The sequence below is a fragment of the Girardinichthys multiradiatus genome, chromosome 8 (assembly GCF_021462225.1).
Source record: "Girardinichthys multiradiatus isolate DD_20200921_A chromosome 8, DD_fGirMul_XY1, whole genome shotgun sequence".
In the NCBI taxonomy this organism is placed as follows: domain Eukaryota; kingdom Metazoa; phylum Chordata; class Actinopteri; order Cyprinodontiformes; family Goodeidae; genus Girardinichthys; species Girardinichthys multiradiatus.
This window is the reverse complement of record NC_061801.1, coordinates 23,222,235-23,234,823: the sequence shown is the minus strand read 5'-3', so window position 1 is coordinate 23,234,823 and position 12,589 is coordinate 23,222,235. Positions and strand designations below refer to the sequence as shown.

Below are 12,589 nucleotides of genomic sequence, written 5' to 3'. Positions count from 1 at the left end.
GTGCAGCGAACAGAGCCTGGGAACAGCAGCAGGATGCAACAGGAGCCAGGCAGCAAGGCGAGCAGGGCGAGTTACTGTAATGTGGAAAGCAGCGGCGCTTTGACCACAAGAGACCTGACTTTGCTGTGGTCACTGTCCTGCAGTTCACAGAAGCACTTTAATGTTCTTTTTTTCTGCTGTGTGTGTGTGTGTGTGTGTGTGTGTGTGTGTGTGTGTGTGTGTGTGTGTGTGTGTGTGTGTGTGTGTGTGTGTGTGTGTGTGTGTGTAAGAATATTCAGAGCCTTGCTGTGTGCATATTGCTGCAGAGGCAGGTAGGTAGAAAGCACACAGAGAATGAACCGTGTGTTTCAGCGGAGCAGACGGCCAGCCAGCAGACAGCCGAGATAAGGTGATTGGACACGCAGGCATGTATTTATTTTATCTAATTCATTTCATTTCTACACCTTGAAAGATTGACCCAAAAAGTTAATCTACTGAGCACCGTGATAGGACAGATTCCAGTAGTGATTTTCAGCTGCATGTGCCTGTATATCAGGCCCAGCTCAGATTGCCATTCATTAATGCTGAAACTTAAAATCTGCAATTCTTTGGATTTATTACTTAATTTAGCAACAGGTCATAGGACACAATTTAAACGCAAATTTGTTATTTTGATTTTCTTTCTTTTTAGAGAACATTTCTTTAGTTCTTTTCAGCAAAATGTTATAAGTATTACTAAAACTTTTACTGAAAATTTTAATAAATGTTTAATGCACCTTTAAATGTTTAATTAATCCAAAAATATGGATCTGAAGCATAATATACCGTATGGTAAAATATGACAATGACATTAGTAATAGCATCTTATCTATTTTGTATTATGTAGATAATAACAAAACCTAAATAATGTAGTTAAAAAAATTCAAATTTTAAACAGCAAATTCAAGATAGTGAAATTCAAACAAATGTTTATGTGTATCTGATGCCCAAAACCTAATATGTATCTTATTTCACGTTTATTTATACAGGTAAATATCTTTGAAACTCAAGGTCTCATTTTCAAGAGCGACCTGTAATAGTGCTAAGTCTGTGAAATTTTAATAAATTAATTTCTATATGTATCTAAAATATGATAAAAATGGCAAATTAAATAGTGAAATATACACATATTGCATGACGTCCTTTATTTTAATTCAGGCATCCTTTTCATTCCACTTCTTCCTATAACAATGGTTAAAAAAAGCACAAAAACTTTATAAGTTTCTATCTAACTCTAATCCAACTCTGCTAAATTATTTGTATCACTTATCATAATAACAATACCATTTTGTTATTATTATTTTAAAGGACCGCGTACTTTTTTTTTAACGGGACTGAAAGCGCGCTGTGTGCGGTTCCTCAGCGCCATGCAGTGGCAGCAGAATATTTTCACTGCAGTCTAATCCTCTAAATATACTTACCGTCTGTTACTTTTATAAGTCAAAAGCTTTAGAGTATACATGCAAAAATTCAAATCGATAAATCTAAAAAGATAATAAACACTCATCCATGTAGTTTATTTCCCACAGGCTGCTCAGTTTGTAGAAAATATTATAAGCATTTAAATGATCTGTTTCCCGCCTCTGTTTACTTTTTTCCACTTAAGCTTTGATTATTTTGCTCTGAATAAGCGATTTATTTGTGACTTTAAAAGTCTCCAACATTTTTTTTACGACACCAGAATCAACTTTTGTTTGACTTAACTTTGATGTCAAGAATCAAACGCGCCTCAGCACCAAGACTCCGCTTGAGGACGAAGCGCCCTAACAGCCTAATTGGGTCTATCATGTAAAATTGATACAATAACATCCCCTTGGTTCGCTTCAAAGACTGCCCAAAGAAAACTGACACTTTTCTCTTCCTCACTATTCTATCTTTCTTTGCTCTTCTTATTTTTACGGCGTAATGACCTTAGCAATTTTCCTCCACCCCACAGTCATTGGCGGCGCAAGAGGAGGAAATATTACCGGGGTCCATTTGAGGAGATGTGTTTTTTTTTCTTCCTTCTTTGAAACATTTTCTTCAGGTCGCTCCTGAAGGGAGTTTGAAAACATGTCGACTCCAATTAGCGCTTCAGTCATCACACACGGACCTGAGAGCTTTTACTCGTTTGGACTTTGACACCAGTCTTAAAGAAAAATCCGTTTTTTCATCAGCTTTAAAACTTGGTTTATTTGTGTCTTCATTTCATTTGTCTTATAATCATTTATTTAGTTGGATTTGGATTTGGCCAAACAAAAGATTTGTGATCTTGAAAAGGATCTAAATTTATTTTTTTAAACAAATTTTATAAATGTATAAAAATAAAAATATCAATAAATTAACAAGTAAAATCTAATAATAATAATAACAATAAATGATATTCTATTTTTGTTTGGTTTTATTATATTGGAAAAAACACTGAGACATACTTTTGTTAAATCTTTAACTACTTTAGCTTCTTTCTTTCTTTCTTTCTTTAATTGATTTTCTGTTTGTATGAATCACATTTATTAGAAATAAATATGTTCATCTTTTTTATTCAGCTTACTTACCTTGTTATTGAGGAATTGTTTTGACAACCACACAGCCAGCCACCCCAGTGTGTTGGTGTATTAATACTTATTTAGAATTATTGAAAAGATAAGATTGCCATTTTGCAAATTGATCTGAAAACAGAGAGAATGCCGTCATGCAGCATGGACCTCCTCAGTCACCCTGCATCAGTGATGATACCAGTATCACAGCAGTCATTTAGCCCATTGCCTATTAATCACCTTCCATTAGTGTCTTTTATCAGCTTTCAGATGGCTTCCATGATCCCTGTCTGTGTTTCAGGGTAAATTAGTCATCAAGCCATCTCTCAGAAATACAATAACAGACTGCACATAGTTTCTGCACTTCGCTCCAGCAGATTTTTTAATTATAGGGTGAAGAACACAAGCAATGGCATTCATTTATTTTTCCCCCTTCAGGGTCTGACGTGTGACACTATCTGTAGGGATGAAGAAGGTCGGTGTGGGTACAGGGGGAAAGGGAAGCAGAAACACTTTAAAGGAGGAGGGTTCTCTATCTTGCTTTGTTGGGGGGTGGGTGGGGGGTTGCTGACATGGGGAAACATCTGTTGTGTAGAAATAGAGACTGATGACTCAAATTATCTCCCATCAGGGGGGACTGCAAGCTTACAGTAGTGAAATGGCACAGAGTATGAATAGACAGCATTCGTTCAGTTCAACCCGGTGACCCTGAGGGGTTAGAGCTCAGGGCCTGCAAAGATGCAACCTCTCCTCAATTGTATAGAGACTATAAAGTGGATCTAACACATCTATGGAGGTGTGTGTGCTTGTGGGGGGTGAAACTTCAAAGCATAAACTGGTATGTGCTCAGCCCAAAGTGGATCCACATTATGTCAAAGTGTAGCTCACCTTTGCGTGCTCACCAGAACGACCGCAACAAAACACACTCACACGCACATATCAGCAGAGCTGTTTGTTGTCTGTCTCTAATAATGAACCTCTGCCATTTGATCTGTGCAGCTGAGAAGTCTGCCCGTGTCTGCAGCGTCGTTCCTTGTTGTGCTCGTCCACTTGAGTGAAAATGGAATTTTTAGGGGCGCGTTTCACCTCTTGGTTTACTCTGCAACAGCAGCTCGCCGATGCTTTTATAATTAGGGACGACTAAATTAGAACCAGAGAAAGGGCAAAAAGCAGGAGAGAAAATGCTGGAAGGACCAGAAGAGGATCACCTCAGAGCCAGCAAAGCCTTTTGTTTCAAAAAAGCTGCATGTTGTCATTGTTGTAATGATAATGGCTGCATTCAGAGCTCATGAGGAAGCCCACCGCTCTATAATAGCACGTCAGTTGTTATGATCATGAAGACAAACAGGCCCAACACAGGATCCAGCATTGCTTCATAACATTTCTCCACAATAATAGTCTTAATTTACATGCAATTGTAAGTGCTCCATGTGAATAACAATAGCGTGTGTATGTGAGTGGGGGGGGGGGGGGGGGGGGGGGGTGCTTGTGTTTTAGTTATAGTAGTCATGGTAAGCCTATTTATTCTTCCAAAAGAGGCAGATCATGTCTATATGCAATAAGAGAAAGCCAATGGATCATTATTATGCGTCACTCACTGTCTATCTTTCTAGTGACTGCAGGGCTTTTGCAGCTCTGGCTTTGATTTGGAGCCATTTCTCCAATGTGACTTGAGTGGACTAGCTGAACTAAGATGTGATCTCCTCCAGAAGATTGCACAGTAAGTGCCTCTGGCAGGACCTTTTTATTTATGAACCACTTGACTTTATTCCTCCCTCCTTTTGGGGAAACACACAGAGAGAGTGCTTTTTTTTTAACTTGTTTTGATTTCTTTAAAGGATAAAAATCGTGCTCAGATTTAATGCTGCAAAAACAACATTAACCAAGTGGAACAATGTAGGTTGAGTCACGTTCAAACTTCCTAGTTATGTGTATTGTGTTTAAAACTTCTTGAGATTAACTGACAGGTTGGGGAAGGAGGGCATTAATTGGTGAAGCAACCGAGAGACCCGTTGTAACTCTGAGGAGCTACAGGGATCCACAGCTCGGGTGGAAGAATCAGAACAATTATTAGTTGTAAATTCAACATGAGGGGCAAGAGAAAAAAAAAACAACTGTTGAAGAAGTCTTGTTTAAATACAACTCAAATATATAGAAAAGTTGCTCTGCTCAAATGAGATAAAACAAAATGTACTTTATGGCCTACGTGCAAATTGCTGAATACAGCATCCCCTTCCCCCAGCAGCATCATGATGTAGACAGGCTTTTCTTTAGCCAGGATAGAGAAGCTGGTCAGAGTTATTTTGGAGATGGGTGGAGATCAAGACTGAGCAATCCTGAAATAAAAACAACTAGAGGTCTGGTTGGAGGTTATCTTTACAGCAGGACAATGAACCCCAACATAGCAAAGTCAAAGTCAAGACCTAAATCCAATATAGAATATGTGGTAAGATTTAACACAATTGCTAATGAGGCTGAGCATAAACTATTTTGTAAAGAAGAAAAGACAGAAATGTCAGTCTCTAGAGCTGCATAGCTGAAAGAGACATACACCAAAATACGTAAAGCTGTAATTGCAGCAAAAGGTGATACTACAAAGTATTGCATCAAGCAAGTGAATACAAAAATGTGTAAAGCATATTTCTCCTAAAACTTCACAATTATGCTTTGGTCTATCACACATAATCTCAATAAATACATTAAAGCTTGTGGTTGTAGGTATTATGATCTCCATAATGGCTTTAATACATATTTATTTTGTTTTAATATATTTGTTTTGTCTTGAATGCCTCCTCATGGTATGTAAAATATTGTTTAAATATGTCAGGATATTTAAATGAGAGGTAGGATCTGAAATGAATACCATTTGTTTTACCTGCAGGATTAGTTCAAACAAGCAGTTCATACATTGACTTACAACTCTCCCTTGTGGTCACGAAGGACACTACACTGAGACTGAAACGTCTGAAAATGTATTTATTCCATTCTTTAAATAAGTCAAATTGCAACTCTTGCTTTATTTTCTCTCATGAAATAATGCACACAATACACACCCATTGTGATATGTTTCAAATTGTATTATTTGGGAAGTGCATAAACTTATCAGAATACAAACACGTCATTAATAAAAATAACATTTTCTGACTTTTACTAATCAGGAAATAGTGAAATACATGTGTTTTTTTATAACTATTTGGTTGTAATAAATCAGATATTCATTAAATATGATGGCCAGCAGTACAGTTACATTTAGGCTGTTGGTAGGAAACGCTGCAGTTTCCAGGCAACATGAGCAGGAGTGTATAATTACCCGTGTTAGTAGCAGTTTTCTATCCGCACGCATAACATTGAAATTCATAGTGATTCAATCACAGGTGTGCTGTTGTTGCTTCTTTTTTTTTTCAGCAGCAGCAGCTTCAAACATGTCTCGGCCCATCGTAGCTGCCGACTGGGACCTCCTCTTGATAATTAGGTCAAATAATTAATAAAATAATATAACAATGAGACTGGAGAGGCCATGTTTTACATCTCAGAGGCGTTGATAGGCCTCATCTTCATGCCAAGTGGGGGGCTGAAGTGTCGGATGGCTTATTGGTTTTGAGAATCAGCAAAACACTTTTATGTGCTGTTGTATTGGAAAAAGGAATTAAAGAAGACTTTGGTAAATGTTTGTTCTTTGTTGTCTGAAAAAAACTGCCATAATAAGTAACAGGAGGGCTAAGATATCTTTGTGACGATAATCAATGGCAAACATCTGTTACAAGCTTGCTGTTTTTATTATGGCTGTCAGCTCTTTGTCAGATGTCACAAAGCCAAAATTTAGGACCAAATATGCTGTTTGCTTTATAGACGTCAGTTAATCACTTGCAGTGTTATTCTGGTCGAAAAGATATCATTCACTGGTTAACTGTATCAAGGTATATCAAGTTTTTAAGAAGTTATTTTTTCAGAACTGCTAAAATTGTCTGTCATACCAATATGTTTTAAAGCCGGCAGAGACAATACCAGAGGGACTGGAGTTTTCTCAGGCTGTACAAAGCAAAGAGCAGCACATTTTTCTGCATTTTTAATTACCTAATGCTGCACGCTACTGATCAATGGGCTAAAAGAAGGCTTGTAAATGTTTTTCTTGCTCACATAATAAAAGAAACTGGCTGTTAGAAAATATTTTGGGAACAGGGGAAAACACTCTTATTTCAATAACACTATACAGCAATCACAAATGTAACACTGAACAATAGCATAATAATATTTGGCATTTTAAATATAATAAAGCCAATAATGCAAAAACTTTGCTTAAAATAACATTTCTAATTCAATATTGCAATAGAAGATTTTACTTCATTGGTGTAGTATTAAACAATCATTTGAAAAGGCATTAACTTCATCTAATTATATAATAATAAAAAAATAGGGCTGCATTTCTTGGAAATACAATATTTTTTACACTTTTTGAAAGTAAAAAAAAAAACTGACTGAACTAGGCAAAACATGTGAACTGAACAAACCAACTGACAAAGGAAACAAAACATAACTGACCTAACAAGGAAATGATACATTAGGGTCTATATAAAAGCTGATCAGACAATTTTAACACAGCAGGCATAAAAAAACAAAACAGTACAATTAAGTTTGTTCATAAAATAAAAAACTAAACAAAAAAAAAAAGATATTTAACATAATACCAAATCTTTATTGAGATACAAAAACTACTTGAACTGAAGTATATCCATTTTCCCAAGAATAGCTGGTGCAGTCTAATTAGCCCTTCATGCATTTAGGTGGTCTAAGCCCTCGTGGCTATCTTTTGTTTGGCCAAGCTCCTGGTGACAATGGAAGATGAGAAACCCTCTGCACCAGGAAGAAGTAACAAGAACTAAAATGAAAATTACAAACAGAACATGAGAAAATGGTGGTTGAACTGAATGTGCATTAATGTGTTTGAAATAATAAACATAAATGCATAAACTATAATAAGTAAAGGGTTAAAGACTGTAATGTATTGTCCCCATGGGTTATATTCATTCATTCATGGATATGTACTATGTTACACATTCTGTCATAAAACCACCTTGAGAAAAATAGTTTACTAAATCTTTGTGTAGAATAATGTTCATTAGCTTAGACATTCAATCATTTCATTTATGGATATATAATATTCAGTTAATTATTCTGAATGGATTTGTTAGCCATCATTTAGTGAAATGTGCCTATATCAAGAACCCCCACTGATAATTTTATGCATTTTTATTTAAAATGTCTGTGTAAATCTGAGGTAATGTAAAACTGTTGTAAAACTGCTCCTATTGGTCCAAGCTTAGTCATAGACTATCATTAAATTCCCATAATGAGTGAAATAACAGCATAATCCAGTAAACGTTTCACTGAATTGATTTTATGTTAGCCCGAAGTCTGAAGAGTTATTTGAGTTAGTAAGAGGCAAGTTCTAATTAAACTATGAAACTATGAAACCAAAATCTCATTACAGAACATGTCATATTAGGTTTAAGTAATGTTTTTTTGGTGTAACTTTTCTGTTTTCCACTTCAGTGAAGTTTAAAACTGTGTAGGGAATGAATTACATGGTCATAATCATTTCACAAGAAGAGGTAAATTTATTTTGTTTCACCTTTCTGGGTAAAAGTTTAACAGGTGACTGATGAAAATACATTAAAACAATGTTTTAGGAGCCTTGCTGCAGACTTTTATAAAACCTGATGACAATCAAGGGCTCCTCTACAGATTTGTTTGCTGAATCTTCTGAAATGTATTTTCCTGCCAAGCTGATTTAGATCAGTAGTTTTTTTTTTTACATTCACAGAAGCCAATCTTCCTGACTTTGTTTTCTTGTTTTTCTTACAGATCTCGTTGCTGCTGCTATGCTTGTAAAAAGTCTAAAAACACTTTGCATTTATCTTGTTTCGTTTTCTTGCTTAGTTGGCATTTTTTATTTGGGAACAATATGCATAATTTTTGGTACAAGACATTGAAATGCTTCTATTTTTAATTCCTCTGTCGGACGCTTTATAATTTCATTCATAAATTATCTGTTTCTGCTCTCAATAAGTCTGGTCCACAAAACTATGTCCCTGATTTCACTTCTTCAATACCACATACAAGAAGTTGATGTTGTATGATTGAACAGCAAAACTACAAAATCACTATAGCAATGCAATAAAAACTCTCCTTCTTTACTTTGGATTTTCTTGAAATGCTAAATTTCCCACTTCGCCTTTGTGAACTGCTTGTTGCACAGAGTCATCAAGAAGATTATTGATACTCATAGTTTTATATCCGACGTAAATGACACATTGTTTTCTCCCCAGTGTTTTGATGGTTTGCAAGAGAGAAATTGCTTTGAAGTCTGTAGAGCTTTTATCATCTTCTATTTACATTGGCTAAAGTGTTAAGTGGAGTTCTCATTCGGCCTGAAGGATGTAATACCTCGCAACGAGAGATTTACAGAAAGGCTAATTGCAATTTATGCGTGCTCCTCTCAGCCCCTTCTAACGAAAACTATTTATGCAAATGGAAAAAAGGCTAGAGATGGGAAGCTCTCCCAGACAAAATCAGATGTTTTCAAATGAGTGGCCGTGCTGAGTTGGCAGATGTTCTGTCACTTCAATGGGAGCTCCTTTAAACAAAAGCTATTGATGGCTCTCTGCCTTGAGTGTGAGCTGCATTTTTCTTGGAGCCATCTGGGAAATGGCTGAGGATTTACTTGGATGAAGCTGGTCTACTGCAGAAGCACGGGGAGAGTGAGGGGCACTAATTAAAATCAACACTGATGGCCCAACAAAAGCCAGTGACCTAACGTCTGGGGAAGATATATTAACATTTGGACATTTACTCCTTTAATTAAAGTAGGGAAAGAATATCAGCGCTATTTGACCAAATTTAAAATGGAGTGCTCAACATAAAGTTTATCTTATTCATTTCTAAAAACATGCAATGTTTCAATACAGATCTGAAAAGTCAACCAAAAAATGACAGGTTTAGGTGATGTAAAAAAAAAATTAGACTGGTATCAAATATTTCAGACTGTTTTTCCACGTTTACTGTGACAATAATCATTTACACTTCATCCAAAAAGCAAACAAATCCATTAGAGGAAAAAAAAAAAAAAAAAAACTGTAACAATGTGGATACATAAGTGTTCACACCCTTTAACTAATACTTTGTAGAACAAATATTTAAATCAGTTTTAGGATTCAGTCCTCTTGAGTACACAACTAATAGAGTTAATCTGACAAACTTTAAAGTTTCACTGTTCTAGTAGGATGTTCTTGATATTTGGTCATTTGCATACTTTAACTAAAGCCATAGTTTACAGAGAGATTACAAAGTATCAAATGGTCTCATTGTACAAAGGTGTCAGAGAAGGGCAAAAAAATGCACAGTATTAAATATTTGGACCATGTCACATTGAAGACAGTCGTCAATGAATGAAGAAAATACGGAAGAGCAGTGACATTATGTAAACTGGGCCTTCCTCTGTAATGAATGATAAGAAGAAACAGAAACTAGTCAGGGAGGCTGCCAAGAACCTGGCAGCAACACGGAGGTCTAGGACCTGAAAGACAGAAAACGCCAACTAACCTCCACCCTGAACGAAAATACATCCAGACCTGATTAAAATCTTATAAACCTTGTCAAATAATGTCATCTAATCTGAACAAACCAGACTTAAACTTTAGGCCACAATTTCAATAGATAAGGTTTACACAGACATTAAGCTTCGCCACAGAAACATCATAACTACAGTGAAATATAGTGGTGGTGACATCATGCTCTGGGTTTACTCTTCTTCAGATTGAGCAACACCTGCTTAAGGTAAAATAAATAATGAATGGTTCTAAATACCAGTAGCTTTTGAGCCAAAACCTTCAGATGTCTGTTAGAAAGCTAAAGAAGAGGAGTTTTGTTTTTCAGCATCGCAATGAGTATTAACACATGTCAAAATTAAAAGATTGCTTTCATCACAAGCAAAATTATATATTTAGACAACCTTTAGGTTGTCTAAATATATCATTTATAATATATAGGTAAATATTATCTAGTGTTATGGGAAGCTGATAGATTCCTACCAAAGACTGATAAAATTGAATCAGAAGGTGCTTGAATGAAGTAACACTAATAGTGTGGACAATTATGCCAGGTGTGTGTAAATTTTTTACATCCACTTGATGTTATGTTTTTTTTTTTATTTAAAAAAAAAGGTACACAGGATTTATAGAGGTCTATTGACAGAACACATATTTTAAGTTGCAACTAGAAAGTGATGCTATTTGTTAGTAACAGAAAGGAAAAAGGAGCTGGAGACAACATGCATCCTTTGAGCTAAACCCACAGACTGTCATATTGGTTTTAACGGATTTGACCCACATGCAGAAAGCAATTCAGGAGACAAAGTTTTTCGGTGAAGAGTTTATTTACAGTGTAGTGACGTGGGCGGGGAAACTGGAACCGGGAAACCAACTGTAAAATAAACAGGATGGTAAGCAGGGAATACTCAGGGTCAAAATCTAAAGAATAATAATTCAGCCTTACTGGGATGATGGAATGATCCGCCAGAGGGTGGAGGAGCAGAGAGACCAAATAGTTGTTTACCCGTGAGGTAGATGATGGTGGATAATGGTGTGCCAGAATGATAAGACGGTCCAGGGTTTTCAGAAGTTGGCGCAGTGGAAGGAGGAGGGTGGACAGGGTTCTTGAGTGGTAATCCAAGGAGCGAAGAATTCAGGAGGCTACCAACCGGTGAGGTCCAATGAAGTAACGAGTGGTTAGTCTTTGCTCATGGAGCTGGATAGCTTCTTTCCAGAAGTTGTTAATCCAGGCAGAGTTCCACACGACAAGGCAAGGTCAGGTTCTGGTAATCCTGCAGGGTAACAAAATTCAAATTACTAAAAGTTCAAGGCAAGAACAAGACAAGGTAATGTGGCTTGAGCTGTACCACTAAGGGACGACACTGGCAGTGAGTTGCTGGCAGCCTCCTCCTAATCAAGGGAATGAAGAACACCTGTCACCTCTCCTCCAGGTTCCACGCCATCTAGGGGCTAAGCACAGTAACAGCACCAAACAAACAAAGCACAGATTCTGACACAGACTGCATCTTTATATAAAAACTTCACTTTACTCTGTGTGCTAAAATTATCTTTTACCTTCATAACACTGAATTGCACAAATTAAAGACCTACAAAATAAAATAATAAAATCTTTTAAAAAATGAATTAAAAACAGTGATAGAAATAATTAAGTAAAATGTAATTATCTCAAAGGACAAGTCTGAATGTACTTTTTTTGTTTTGTTTTTTTGTCTTTACCTATGTTTTCCACGTGTAAAAGTAGAGCAGTCATTTTTCGGGACCCAGGAGGAAGGTTTATTTTTTTCAATTTTACAGAACAGGAGCCAACACTGAAAAAAATATATCAGGGCTTCTTCAAAATTAGATTTATTGGACCCTGAAATAGAAAAATGAGCTGAAGTTGGAGTTGTGAAATTCAAAACAAATACCACCAAATCTACAGCATGTCGCAAAAGTATTTATCCGTATTTAGACATTAAGCATTTTGTCAAAGCAGCACATTTGTGACATAGTAGGAACATGATACATGGTTATTAGTTTGTTGTTGTTTTTTTACAAAAAATCCTAACTGTGTAATCAGCCCCCTATGCTATGGAAAAAATTGCATTCAGAAGTTACCTAATTAGTAAATACATTTCAGCAATGTGTAATTTGATCTCTAAAAGTAGAGTTGGTTTCTTAGGGATTTTGAGATTTTTTAGAGAACATTAGTGAGCAAGGAGCACAGCAGATACATTGAGTTTATTTCTGTTTATTTATATAGCACCAATTCACAACACGTCATCAAAGCACAGTCAATTAAATCGAATCATACAGATGCCAAGTCAAGTTCATAGATTCCAATTGACCCCAGTTATCAAACAATGCAATGAAATTCAGTTTATTATTCAAATTGGCAAAAACGTTCACAGATCATCGTGTAGCAAGAGAGGCCTCAGTCCTCGATACAGCCATCCTGGGATCAAGTCC

General features: G+C 36.2%; 1 long non-coding RNA gene across 1 annotated transcript; it reads left to right on the top strand.

The window, feature by feature from the left end:
- Positions 1-227: 227 nt before the first annotated feature.
- Positions 228-8,728, top strand: LOC124872034. The gene is made up of 3 exons (XR_007039188.1): positions 228-388; positions 4,148-4,254; positions 8,397-8,728. It is a non-coding gene; the product is annotated as an uncharacterized LOC124872034 (long non-coding RNA).
- The last annotated feature ends 3,861 nt before the right edge of the window (positions 8,729-12,589 follow it).